Below are 14,940 nucleotides of genomic sequence, written 5' to 3'. Positions count from 1 at the left end.
CGAGTAGCTGGGACTACAGGCACCTGCCACAACGCCTGGCTAATTTTTTGTATTTTTTAGTAGAGATGGGGTTTCACCATGTTAGCCAGGATGGTCTCAATCTCCTGACCTCGTGATCCACCCGCCTCGGCCTCCCAAAAAATTTTGTTTTCAATAAATGCCCCAGAGCAAGGGAATTAGTATTGCCTGTGACATTAGGTTGTCTGCAAAACATTAAAGCTACACCCCCTAAGACTTTCTGACATAGAATCTGGCTTTCTGATGTTGTCGTGTTTTTGCTGTCACTTTTGCTTTCTAATTCTGAGATGTTTACTGTTCCTGCCCCACAGGAACTTATCAACTGAAAATGCTAGTGTGTACACATGAAAAAATGGGTACCCAAGCAGATATTTTGCATGCTCTTGGGGGGCAGGATAGAAAGGTGAAATCTGAACTGTCTTAGTGTTCTCCAGAGTGTTAATTGCATAACAATCCTCAAAAAATATAATAACTAATTTCTGCTGAATTTAATAGCATAAAGAACAAAATACTTTTCTGGATGGTCTCCCATTATTTATTTCCTCTGGATGGATCTAGCACTTTATGTCCAGCTATTTGAAGATTCAAATTTCAAAATGTTCAGATTTACAAATAAAACCCCACAAAACCATGTTAATTTAACAAATATTTACTGAATGTCTACTGTATGACAGGTGCTGTGCTCAACCTGGGGATAAAATACTGAACAAATTGCCACAAGGTAGTCTAGTCTGTCTTTATAGAACTGGCAGAGAAACACATTAGTAGGTGATTCTGTGGACTACTTAGCAAAAGCTGCTAACCCAGTGCAGGGGCATCAAGCAACAACTCTCAGAGGAAGTGATAAATAGAACTAGGAAGGTCAAAGTAAGGTAAAGAGAGAGTAGTCAGGGGAGGTAAAGAGAGAGAAGAAGAATTCCAGGTATAGAGAAGGACGTTCCAAAGGCCAAGGAGCAAGAGGACGTACAACCTTCCGGGAACTCCAGGTAATACCATTCAATTCCACAAGGATTTATTTGGCATCCACTATTTGCCTAACCCTCTACCAAGTGCAACGATGCCTATTCACATTGTCTTGCTCTGAAAGATATATGGTCTCATAGGATGATCAAAATTTGAGACCTGAAGTAATAAGAGAAGAGCAAATAGCTGATCATATAGAATAAAGTGCCAAAATCGGGCCTAGAGGATCCTAAGTGGTGAAATGGAACAGATCTCAATATTGCCTAAGGCCAATCTAGAGGAATGTGTTACACGATATGTAATAAGCTATAGTTATTACTACTGTTTATCATTTAATGTCTTTTAAAAGTAAGATTAGCAAATAACTTCTGGACACTTATTCTCCCGCACCACAACCTCACTCACCCAACATACACATACACGCATGTACACTCAATATCTCATCTGTAACCAACTTGCCCTCACTTGATCTTTATTATCTGTCATCTACACTATTGCAAAAGCCTCGTCATAGATCTGCCTACCCCCGATCTCATTCTTTTCAAATTCATCCTTCATCCTGCTCTGAGCATTATCTTTTCAAAACACTTATCTATTAATATCCTCTGCCCTAAGTTCTGCAAGAAACCTAGCAGAATACAGTCCAATTTTATCAGCATGTCATTCAAGCCCTCTCATCCTCTGATTGCCACACTGGATTGGCACCCTTGGAAGACAGAGACTGTGTTTTGTTCTATTTATCTTTATATATCCCTAATTGCTAGCAAGTATGTAGTAAGTATTAGATTAAATTGGTATACTTGAAAGAATGTAAATATATCTCGGCATATGTATTCATCTCTATCTAGCTAGCTAGCTCCTAAATTCTTGTCCTCCAGGAGCTTACAATTTATTAATTATAGTAGGTAGGTATTATGTATAATGTATTGTCATACTAGAGCAGGTGCAAAAAACATTTACTTGCCCTTAAGGGGTTTAATAGTTTCATAGAGGAATGATATAAAAATGAGTCAAAAAGATGAAGAAGATGAAAAGAAGATGAGATAAGAAAAGGTATCATGATGATTGATAGGTTGATTGAATCCCTTCCTTGTTCTAAAAAGTATTTAAAGTAGCTTATAAGATAACATAAAAGACAGCAAGTAATTTAAAAATGTATATGTAAGATGAAAGCGAGACATAGATAAGGGATATCAGTTGAGTTGGACCTTGAAAGATCAGTAGAATTTTCAATATTGCAGGAAAAAAATGAGATCAAGAAGAGTATATAAAACAAGATAGGAGAGATGTCGAAGGAGTTCATGATGGGTAACCTCAAACTAGTCAAAATAGCAAGGAATTGTGTAAGACTGAGGGGTGTCAAGGTAAGACTGGAGACTTGGGGAATTGGTATGAGGGAGTTTTTATAGGAATCCCCAAGAAAGAGAATTGCTATGCAATTGACATAGTGGCATTGACCTTAGCTTGAGGAATTGTCACATGCCAAGGATAGCAGAAGTATCAGCAGTGAAGGGCTTCGGGAGTAAGGATTCTACACCTTACCCATCCTTGCTTCCCTCTTCCAGGCCCTTTATCTCACTCAAGGCCTACCCCTCCTACCTCCAGCAGTTTTCCTTTCCCTCTCCTGCGGATCCAACTTCCCTCTCCACTAGTGCTTTACCTGCTGCCTGCAAACTCGCATAAGTGTCTCCTTTTTTTTTTTTCAATTATTGTTTTAAGAGACAGGGTTTCAACCTGCTCTGAGTGTTATCTTTTCAAAACACATATCTATCAGTCACCCGGGTTGGGGTGCAGTGATGTGATCATAGTTCACTGCAGCTTCAACCTCCTGACCTCAAAAAATTTTCCCTCCCATCTCAGCCTCCCGAGTGGCCACGACTACAGTGTGAACCACCATGCCCAGCTAAGAGTCTCCTATTCTTTTTATTTTTTTATTTTTTGAGACAGCATCTTGCTCTGTCACCCAACCTGGAGGGCAGTGGTATGATCACAGTTCACTGCAACCTCTGCCTCCCAGGATCAAATGATGTTCCCACATCACCCCCCGGAGTAGCCGGGACTACAGGTGCATGCCACCATGCCCAGCTAACTTTTTTATTTTTTGTAGAGATGGGGTTTTCCTATGTTGCCTAGGCTGTTCTCGAACTCATGGGCTCAAGCAATCTGCCTGCCTTAGCCTCCCAAAAAGCTGGGATTACGGGCATGACCCAGTGCGCCCAGTCACCTCCTGTTCTTACGAGTGAAAAAAAGAAGAAGAAAACAAAGCAACTTCCTGTTATCCTGTTCCTTCTCCAGCTGTGCTGCACATTTTCTCCTCCCTTACTCATTCAGATTTCTCAAAACAGTCGTCTACATTCATTGTCTCCACCCCTTTTGTCTCACAATTCTCTAATCTGGCTTTTGTACCCACAGTGGAAAGTCTCCCGGAAAGACTCCTCCTGGGGTCCTCATGAGCTGCTGTATTTTACCAAACCAAAGGGCCTTTTCCACTTCCTTTGAGACTTCTCTGCCATATTTAACAGTTGGTTCATATCCTTATTCATGAAACTTGTTACCCTCTTGGCATCTGAGACAACACACTCTCCCTCTTTTCCTCATTACCTTCATCTTTTCCTTCTTTCTCTCATGGCATTTCCCCATTCTTCTCAGTGCTGCATTTATCCATTTCATACAGCTACCACGTCAGCCCTGATCATCCCCCAAATCTACAACATTAGCCTGAACCTCTCCCCAAACTTCAGCCTCCTCTCACTGTCTGCTAACATCCCCTCTTTCCAGTTCCATAGGCCCCTAAGCATGTCCCAAACAGAACACTGCACTTCAAGGCTGAGCGCAGGGGCTCACGCCTGTAATCCCAGCACCTTGGGAGGCTGAGGTGGGTGGATCACCTGAGATCAGGGGTTCAAGACCAGCCTGGACAACATGGGGGGAACCCTATCCTTACTAAAAATACAAAAATTAGCTGGGCATGGTGGCTCACATCTGTAATCCCAGCTATTCAGTAGGCTGAGGCACAAGAATTGCTTGAACCCGGGAGGTGGTGGTTGCAGTGAGCCGAGATCATGCCATTGCACTCCAGCCTGGGTAACAGAGTGAGCCTCTGTCTCAAAAACAAAAACAAAACACTGTACCTCCAAACCCTTTACCTCCTCTGAAAGTCTATTTCTCACCTGACTCCTTAACCATCAGTTACCCAAACAAGAGTGCTGACAGTTATTCTTAACACTTGTCTTCTACCGATACCTATATTTAATCAATAATCAAGTCCAGTCAGTTTTGACTCTGTAGTATTTCTTTAATACATCACCATTCCTGCTGCTGCGGTCCTAGTCCAGATCTTCATTGTCTCTTGTATTATGGCTGCAAGAGCTCTTTAAATGGGCTTCCAACCTCCAGTTTTAGCCCTTCAAATCCACACTTCAGATAGCCACTGGAGTTTGCTCTCTACATTGTAAATCCAGCCACCTCCCTTCCAGGCATAAAACAACTTGCCAACTGCCCAGAACCACAGGATGAAGCCCACTTCACATCATCACTTACAAGGCTGGCTACCTGGTCTCTCCCTCCCTGTTTCTTCCACCTGGTTAACTGTAAACTGCTTGCTGGTTTTCACTCTCACTATACCGTTTCTTTTCTCATTGCCCTTGTTCATGTTGCAACCGATCCATGCAGTGCCTTCTCTCTCTTGCTTCCACCGTTGTCTGTATTCTGGTTAACTTTTCCTCATCACTTAGCAGGTAGCAGAGATGTTCCCCTTCCCAAAATGTCTTTCCTGATCCAAAGCTGTGTACTTCAGGAATCTTTTCTCTGTATAGCCATAATCATTGTATGTGCTGCATCAAAAAAATAATCTCTTTGACCAGGCACAGTGGCTGACGCCTGTAATCCCAGCACTTTAGGAGGCTGAGGCAGGTGGATCATTTGAGGTCAGGAGTTTGAGACCAGCCTGGCCAACATGGCGAAACCCAATCTTTACTAAAAATACAAAACTTAGCTGGGCGTGGTGGCATGTACCTGTAATCCCAGCTATTCGAGAGGCTGAGGCAGGAGAATCACTGGAACCCGGAAGGTGGAGGTTGCAGTGAGCCAAGATCATGCCACTGCACTCCAGCCTGGGTGACATAGTAAGACTCTGCCTCAAAATAATAATAAAAATAATCTCTTTATGTGCCTTCTGATCCCACCTCCACCTTACCCCTCCCCCAGTGACTTTGAGCTTCTTTAGGAGAGAGACTGCCTCAATCACTTTTGAATTCTCAGTACTTAAAGTGTGGGCAGCATGGTAGCACTTCAGTAAATGTTGTGAAATGATAGTGTGAGTGAAGGAGGGAATGATTGAATGGGTGAATGAATAAGTGAATGAATAAAGAAGCCCCAGAAGTCTAGGCAAGTTCAGTGTTTCCTGTTGCCCTCATAATTTTTAAGGCAACCTCTAGAACTAAAACTAAAAATGGAAATGATCTCTAATTAACATCTAGTGAAGCATCATCCTTGTTAGGGTTAAATGACCTCAGTAGTTTCCAAGGGAATGGCTCCCATTACTCCTTTTCTACCCACTTGGAAAGGTAAAGATAAAGCCACAGATCATTGGATGGTAAGCTATTCTTGAGTCAGTCCAACTATGTTGTTTAACTGAGCTTACCAAGTGCAAGCAGAGCTGCTGCAAATATACCTGTGAAGTGAAGCAAGGACCAGGTGATTATGCAAACCTTACATCTTGGGAGCGCAGCCAGCTACATAATGTGTGGAGCTCAGTCCAAAATGAAAATGTGGGGCCCCCTATTCAAAAGGCAAGGGAAAGAGTGCCATTAAAAATAGGTACAAACCTTTTTCCTTCCTTTTGTGGTCTCTCTTTAGACTTGTCGTGGTGTTTTTTATTTACTATTTAATGTTCTGTGTAAAGAAACATTAAAATTTTATGTTATTAGCATGAATTTTGTCATTCATTTTTATATTGTGCAATGCTACTTTTAGATGAAAATATTAAAGCATTTAACTCCTATGAAGGAATATCAAATTCCCCAGTTTATATTTTGTGTTTTTATCCAAAGGATGCCTTGAGCTGGTCAAAAAAGACAAATACAGGCCAAGCCCAGGACAGTTAGAAGGAGGGAGAATGCTCCAGGCATGGAGCCAGCCAAAGGTGCATTCCAAGGCACAAGACACTTATAGTGAGAGTGCAGCCCCATGCAGGCACCCTGGACCGTGCCTCCTGTGCAGGGCACAGGTGCCCCACTGCCAGGCACCCACCACTCTCCTGACTACCACAGTGTCCTGGATAGAGCAGGGTCCTGGAAAATCTAACCAGGCATCTCTTTTATCCAGTGCCCCATTACCTCCATCCATAGCAGACAGGGGACCCCCCCCTCCAAGGATTTTTAAATCTCTTCATCAGGACATGCTTGATATCTGGATTGGGATAGCTTCTGGCTGGTCACCCATTTGATTTGGTATGGTGCTACCTGTTAGGGCAGGGATGGGCGATGCCATGCTCGGCCCCAAGGTGCCGTGGGTTTGAGTGACCCACCCAAACCCTCCCTCTGCCAGCACCCAGACTCCTGCTAGGAGTGAAGGATGGCAGCAATTTTAGGACTCAACAGAGAAAGGGAGGTTGGGCAGGACTAAAGATAGAGAGACCAATGAAGAGGGTCTCTGGCAGAACCCATCCTGGAGATGCAGCAGGAAGCAAGACCTCCCATGATCTAAGGTGCCAAGCCCAGCGCATGCTCTGTTGTGCCTTCAGACTTCAGTTATAACACACAAACTCAAAGAAAAAAATTAGGAAGAACTTCAAAACAGCAACCACAGAACATTAAACCCCTAATGCAGGGCCCGTAGAGTATGGGACCCTGTGGGATGCCAGATCAAGTGACTTTCCCAAGGCCACAAAGCTAAGTAAATGGCAGAGCTAGGGGGAAAAAAAAACCCTGAATTTTTCCGCCATCACACATGCTGCCTCTTTCAGAATAGACTATTTCCAGCAAAAACAACATGAAACTAGAAGATTTACAGTGCTATGTTCTAAGAAAAAAAAAAAAAGTAGTTCCTAGCAGGCATGCTTTATTTTTAGCAATTTTACTTTAGAGTTTATAAAGCAACTTCATAAACATTATGTCACCATATCCTTAAAAGATAAGCATTAGTGTTATCCCCATTGTACAGACAAAGAAAGAAGATTGCTGATCCTGAGTCACACTGCTATTAAAGTGCAGAGCTGTGAGGTGAACCCAGGAGCACTCAATTCCTTTTCTTTTTAGTAATAATCCTCAATCCCTGGGTAGAAACTGTAGGAAAGGAGGTTCATGGAGACGACTGGGCTGGCAGAGAAAGACTCCATCCATCAGATCTCTGAGGCAATTCCATGCAGAAGACACTTGTCAAAGCTATGGGAAGCCAGTGGGGTGAGGGGAATCTGCTTCCAACACCCATCTTCATTTCTACAGCAGCTCTGCTACTTACTGTGTGTTCTCAGCCAAGTTCCTAGTAATCTTGATGCTTCCATTTTCTCATCTGTAAAATGGGGATGATAATAGCGATATCTATTTTATAGAATTGTTCAGAGGATTAAAGCATAGTGTCTGGCCTGAGTTAACTCTCAATGAATAGCCGTTATTGTTATTATTAGTAACAGTAATAATTTTGTTGGTGAAATTAGCTGACTAAGCCCAGGTCTCCTTGCTCCCTCACCATTATGTAAGTGCACCTCTCAATACTGAACACTTACCCAAAGAAAATGACATTTCCCCCAAAGCAAGAGGAATTAATTATTCTTCAGGCAATAGGAGTGTATGAGTAGATGTAGTCCTTGTTAGAACCTCCAGAACAGATGTTGTGTTAGAAGGGAACATCTGGTCTAGCCCTTTCATGGCTCAGTTGAGAAAATTAAGACCTAAGGGAGTTAAATTACCTTTTCAGATTTATACGGTTAATTAGTGATAAGCCAGGACTCCTAATCCATGCTCATTTCTAATGACTGTTGCTTCTGTTAGACGAACACAACTCTATTACTATCATTGATTTGAAGTATACTTCTGATTTTTTATAATGTCGCATGATTATGAAGAACTGTATATTCTTTTTATTTTGGTTGTTATAATCAATCCTTATGCTCATTATAATTATTATACTTTGAATAATGATTTAAACTTATGTGTGCTCCTTGTACACGTAAATTGAAGGATATACCAGTATTATTTTCACGGTATGTTCTCTTTTTCCTGCCGGATAGGAAATATTTTCGAGCCATATGGGATCCTAATTCTCTGAATGCTTTTAGATTATCAGATGTCTCAACTGACAGTCCTGGATGAAAATCAAATCATGAGAATTTGCAAAACTGAAAAAAAAATTAAGAACATTTTGGTGTTATGGTGTACCAGCAATTCCATCTTTATCTTTCTTTCAATTGGGGGGAAAAACACATCAGGCATCCTGCATATTAGAATTTCCAGCTCAAACTTTTCAGTGCTTTTCCTATAAACTTACTTAGTGATCTTTAGACTAAATGTTTTTTAATAAATCTAAAAAGCTAATGTTTTTACTTACAGATTCATTCTTTCAAGCTTTTATTTTATTCAACACTTAGCAAACAGGTGTTAGGGGAGATGCAAAGATGCTTCAGGCATGAACCTTTCTCCCAAGAAGTTTGCTGTCCAGTAAAGGAAACAAGACATGTAATACCAAGTAGAAAGAAACATGAAATTCTGTAGCTGTTTATCACCTCTTTAACCTAGATAGAGTGTGCCCCCTTTTAATAATGCACCATTTAATTAAATATGAGGGACTTCATGATGCTTTTAGTACCAGTTGAATATTCTGGAAACAAAACTCAGAACCTTTAACTTGAAAAACTAGACAGGAGGACATTTAATTACATTCACTGTGAGAATGCATGTCCCTCCTTTTCTTTTCCCTGTATTTCTTTCAGGTTGAGTAATATTATTCAGTGAAGAAAATGGAGTTAAAAACTGAGAATATCCTTCATGATATAGATGCTGTACAAAGGACAAGGATATTTGTGTGCCTGATACAAATTTTCCCTTCATATTCAACCCAAGGACAATTAGTGGCCCTAGCCAGTCCCAGAACAGTTCAAAGAGCTCTTCTTAGTGGAGCTCTTGCTCAGCTTTTAGTTTAGCCCTCTGTGGGGTTAGCCTCCTGCCTGTCTGCCCACAGCGATCATCTCCTCACACTTAATCCCATTGTTGTGATGCGAGCAAGTTTTCCCATCACCGAATTTTAAACTTGAAAAAGCAAAAACAAAGTTTTCAATGTGGAAAAAGTATTTTTTTCCTGAAGACATCTTAAGAAAAATGTCTTCAAGACCAAAACCAAAACTAAAAATAAACGTGGGGAAAAGTCAGGAATATTCTATCAGTCAACTCTTTCAATAATCGCCATTCACTGCCCATCAAAGGCATTCCAGATTACAAAGGACCTGACAAAAACTCTGACATCTCAAGAGTTCACGGAAGAGCTACACACTAAGGCCAACCTAACATAACCCTAAATGTTCTTATTGTTTCTGCCCTGTTATGATTATAATGTGTTTGGATTTCAAGAGTAACATTTTTTCCTGTAGAATACCAAGTTTATGTAAAACTGTACTTCCTTTAGAACCATAACTTTATACAATCTCTGGATACCTGTCATCTTCAATTATAAGCTGAAACCCACTCCCAGATTTAGAACCTGTTAGTCCCATGAGCACTTTGGTAACTTTGCATCTGTTTTAGTTTTTAATAGAAACCAAAATCCAGAGTTAAGAAATTCCTTCAAGTAATCTTTTTATGAGAAATTCACAATGTTAAGTCAAAATGAGAAGAGGCAATGCTATAATTGACACACACACACACACACACACCCCAACTTGGATCTGATAACTTTCATTCTTCCTAGTATCCCTTCTCTGCTATTCTTTATGTTATCATACCCCTGTCTGCCTAAAATAAATAGTAAACATCCTGTTGCCTCCATTATAACCTCTATTAATTACATGCCATGGTACACATCCCCATCATTATTTTCACTGACAGATATACACTAGTCAGAGCAACTTAGATGCTTTAAATAACGTTTCTTTATGCAGAACTAACCCTTCCATGGCCTATCCTTGCCTGCCTCCAGGTATCCAATGGAGATATCTATCATTGGAGGTCCAAGGACTGTGGGCCCATCGCTGTCACCTTCTCTGAACAGTTTAGCCACTCATCCTGAGGAGAGTCCTTTCTTATGGGCACAGAAGGGTAGCAGGTGAATTTTTCCCTTTTCATTAGGAAAGCAAAAGCTTTTCCAGAAGTTCCCCAATGACAACTTCTGTCACATGTTCAACCATTGCTTTAAAGGGAAGCTGAGAACTTTAGCTTATCCAGCCTCTGCAGTGGGAGGTAGTAAGAGGGAGAGGACTCAGCCTCCCAGCAATGTCTGCCACGACCAAGAAACAGAATTGCTGGGTCCATGGAGTCTGAACATTTTCATTTTCATGGGCACTGCTAAATCTTTATTCATAGTTGTATCCACTATGTATCCACTACATAGTTGTATCCACGTAGAACCTTTATCAAAGACTATTCTGATTTTCATCTTTGTCATATGACTTTTCTCTTTGATTCAAATAAAAGATGCATCTGGCTTGGAGACTTGACCCCCCATTGAGACCCATTCCCATAGTCCCCCAAAAGGTCATATTTCATCACATTTCCTTTAGATTATTTATGTTTCTAGGCTGTTATTTCAATTTTGATTGTTGAGCTCAACTTCCATACCTCCCAATTTCTCCATCCGTTCTCCACACCGAATCTAGAGTATATTTGAAGACGCAAATTAGTATATTTCCTTCAGTGTTTCCCATTGCACTTGGAATACAATCAAAGTCCTTATCAGAGTCTGCAAGTCTCTGTATTGTTTTATTTCCTGCGTTTCTCTCCCAGGTCTTCGTCCCCCTCAGTCACTAAATTTTATTCTTAGTAGGCTTCTGTTTGTTCCTAAAACATGCCTCACCTTTTTCCTCACCTCAGTGCCTTTGCACCTGCTGTTATTTCTGCCTAGGATGTCCATGTAACAGCTCTTCTCACAGTCAGGCTGCTCCTTCTAATCTTCTCAGGTCTTAATTACATGTCACTTTCTCAGAGAGACTTTCCTCACCAGTCTTTCTAACATAGATCTCCCTTGTTATTTTTTTTTTTTTTAATTTTAGAACTCCATTGATTCCCTTTATGTCAGTTTTACTAGCTGTGTGACCTTGGACTAATTATCAGCTTTTCTGTGCCTTCAATTCTTAGTCTATTATCTGTAAATAAGGATAATAATTGTGTATACTAACATCAGAATTTATCATGAACAACAAACAAGACAAAGTGCTTAATAGTCCCTACTAATACAGTAAATGCTTGGTATATAGTAAAACTTTGCTAAATAATTATTTATCTGTTTTTTTATTCTGTTGTTTCCCTTTTTCCCCACTAGACTATAAATTCTAAAGGTAGAGGGACCTTGTCTGTCCTGATCTCATTGTATCTCACAACCACAGCCCAGTGCCTGGCACATAATAAATGCTCGAAAAATATTTATTGAACAAACAAATGCTAAATACATGAGTGAATTACAATGCCTGCCTCAGTGGTAGCTCTGGACTGGACTCTGCCAGCTCATTTCCAGATTTCAGTGACCTCCTCTCTAAGGCTGCCAGATTAAGTGAATAAAAATACATGATGCCACTTAAATTTGAATTTCTGTATTTTATCGGGAAATTCTACTCCCTTCACCACTACCTTCACCCTTAAGAATAAACACTTCCTCTCATTTCCTCCCTCCCTTTCTCTTCCTCTTTGCTCCTTTCCTCTTGTTTGGCTATTTCTGAACGTAGTTCTCAGTGTCAAGAGACCCCATCATCCTTAAATCTGGGGATGTCTGTTCTTTGAAGACAACCATATTTTGATGAATTAATGAGTCTCCTTTTTGACAGGTCTACACTTCCCAGAGGGCTAAATTATCCACCTTCACCATCACAGCCTCCTTAGCCTGGATAGCCTTCTCAGGAGACTGCAACTCACTCTCTTTTCTCTGGATTCAGAATACATGCAGTGTGGGACACAAATGTCCTTAGCTTGTCCCCAGACATCCTCTGCTTTCGTTCATTTGTAGACACCCTCCCTCTTAAATCTGGCTTTGATACAGACCTAAAAGAAAGACACCCAAACACGATGTTGGCCCTGAGAACTTCATTTTCCCAGTTGACCAGTCAGGTCGTTTGACAAGGCACTGCAGAAGAGCTGAATCTCTCACAACAACCTAATGCCATGCTGATGCTTCCTGCCTCGCAGCAGGAAACATGGCAAGTTAGTTAGTGTTTTAACCACAAACACCCTGGGTCACTTTGATTAACATGTTTGGTTCTGGAATACACTAAGGTAGTTTAGAAGGAGAACTAACCAGTTGACCTTTCAAAAGATAAATAATTTATGTGAAATTCAATGTGTTGGAGAAACTCTGGCAGTCACTCCCTATGGTCTGTCAATATAGATGTAAGCCTGTGTGTGTGAAAATAGGGTCATGGGAGTAACTTCTTGGCAACGTTACATATCTATGGACCAGAATCTGCATCCAGAAAATGTCCCCTACTAAATATTTGGTTCTTTTTATATAGTGAAGGAAGCATCAGCATCAGTCTGACCAAATAAAACACAGATCCCAGATCCATCCTATACTTATCTTGTGAACTTGGCTCAATAGTGTCACATCTCTGAGACTCAGTTTCCTCCTCTATAAGATGAAAATAATACCACCTATGTTACAAGAGTGCTGTAAGGTTTATAAATAAGGTAGGTGAAGTACCTGCTACACAGTGAGTGCTTAATGGCTGGTAATCTTTTTAGGTACTTCTTTCTGTGTCATTATATGTGGCTGTGTTGGAAATACCCAGCAGCAAATTCTCTTTGCTTCTCCTGCAGAGGAGCCCTTCCTTTTGGAGCTCTGCATCAGCATCTACAGTGACAGGCCATTTGCAAGAGCTTGATGAACGTACAAGGGCGCCATGTTCCCTGCCTGTTCGGAGCAAGGTGTCCAAACTCACCTAACCCCGTCTCACTTTTCTCTTGTGAGGCACTGGGAAATGTTCAGCATATTAGACAGAAGAACAACACTCAGATATCTGCCAAGATTATGTACAGCCTACCCAAGGAAGTTTCTTTTTTTTTTTCAGCTTCACAGCTTGTGATTACAAAAGGACACAGGACAGCTGCTAACTGTTTTCCTTTCATCTCCGCTTCTGGCACGTTCTTCTTCTGATAGCTCTCCTGCAACACTTGGTCTGCACCACAGTGGGAGCTAAAAGAGTAGGACAGAGGTGCCACCCCAACCCCAGCCGCACCCCCTGCTCAGACTCAGCTGCTGGGAAAGACCATTTAAGGCGTTTAATATCCTCCCTGCCTCTCTGGGAATGGCGTCAACCCAGTGAGACACCACGCTTCAAAAGAGAAGTTAAAGCTTTGTGGGTAGTTAGGGAACATTTAGACTACAAACTAGAAACCCCCCAGGTCCCTGCCAAGCCTGATTCCAGGATTTAGTGAACAGAAAGGACTGGAGCAGAGCAGGGAAGAATAGGCCAGACAGCTCTCCAAGTTCTCTTCCATAGAGAGGGTTCATTGTTGCTTCGGTACTGTGAAATCAAACATAAAATGCATTGGAACACTCGCTTTCAAATGTGAATTTCAGATGACTCTTAAGTAAAAATATAAATGGTGTGGATCTAACCATGTTTTTTTAACTCAACCTTTTGTCTCCTACATGATTCCCACTAGAGGTAGTATAGGGTAAGTCTTGAGAAAGTCTCCTATCAGCTATGGGAACAAGCTACCTACCTCATAGAAAGTTATTCGGAGAATTAAATAAAGTAATATATGGAAGGTATTTAGAACAGTGCCTGACACAGTAAGTGTGCTCTTTACACTAATGAACACCAACTGCTATCAGTGTGAAAGTTGAAGGAAGACAGTAGGTATTCATCAGCTTTATATTTATACAGATATATGCATCTGGAGAGAAGTAAGAGCATACAGAAAAGTTTTGTTCACATCAACTTTTTTCTTACTTGAAGGAGCTCTGGGTTAGCATCCTTAAAAATGAAGAATAGGCTCCTTCTGTCATAGCTATAAAATTTTTGACCAAAGGTAGTACAAATTACTGTATAAATTATATTCTAAAACCTACATGAACACATCTCAAGTGAATTACAATTATAATTTATGATATCACCAAATCCTGCTTGATACTTTAACAAATAAATACCTGGTTACTTAAATTCCTTCTCTTTCTCTGTAGCTTGACAACAGATGTTTCAAAGGGGACTTGGGTTTCAAAAATAAAGAGGAAAAAATCAGTGACAGAAAATTCATTTAATCATGGTAGCTGTTAAATATATAATGCTAAATTATATCTTAACCTTAAGATATAATTTATTAAAATACACAGCTTGCACATATAAGATGCTGTCTTATTGATCAGTGATGTAATATTTTTTGAATCAATAATCCACATAGTCTAATCCACATTTCTTCATAAGCTAAAAACATGAAAATGTGGTTAAGTTGTATGCAAGAAATTTTATTGCAGTAGACAGAATATGTTTAAATGGAGGATTAGGGTAGAGGGATTTTTTTAGTGTACTATAAAATTTTCTTCCACTGCCATTTCATTAGTGTGAGAGAGGAAGTTAAAGTTGGAAGAAGCACATCATCCATTATCTGATCAGTTATAGTCACCCATGTTTCTGTATGATAAGCTAAATAAAGCTTTGTTTCAACACTGATAGAGGAATAATAAATCTGGTATTTATCACAATAACCATTATCATAATCATGCAGGGAAGACATGTATTGGGTTTACTTGTAAATTGTTATCAAATTGACTCAAAGCTTTTATAGAAGCAGAGAGGTAGCATTGTTATTCCAAGAAAATTGTGTA

General features: G+C 40.4%; 1 protein-coding gene and 1 long non-coding RNA gene across 13 annotated transcripts in view; one reads left to right on the top strand and one right to left on the bottom strand.

Annotated features, from left to right (window-relative positions):
* Nucleotides 1-14,940, top strand: part of ANKS1B (ankyrin repeat and sterile alpha motif domain containing 1B) — a 1,280,047-nt gene that overhangs the window by 905,273 nt on the left and 359,834 nt on the right. The window lies entirely within an intron of this gene.
* On the bottom strand, nucleotides 652-12,294 carry LOC129009413 (uncharacterized). Its single transcript, XR_008492766.1, has 5 exons — nucleotides 12,033-12,294; nucleotides 8,527-8,629; nucleotides 8,167-8,283; nucleotides 5,808-5,874; nucleotides 652-1,140 (listed from the first exon to the last, which is right to left on the bottom strand). It is a non-coding gene; the product is annotated as an uncharacterized LOC129009413 (long non-coding RNA).

The sequence above is a fragment of the Pongo pygmaeus genome, chromosome 10, assembly GCF_028885625.2.
Source record: "Pongo pygmaeus isolate AG05252 chromosome 10, NHGRI_mPonPyg2-v2.0_pri, whole genome shotgun sequence".
Lineage (NCBI taxonomy): Eukaryota > Metazoa > Chordata > Mammalia > Primates > Hominidae > Pongo > Pongo pygmaeus.
The sequence above is the reverse complement of the archived record's forward strand: the minus strand, read 5'-3'. Positions and strand labels throughout refer to the sequence as shown.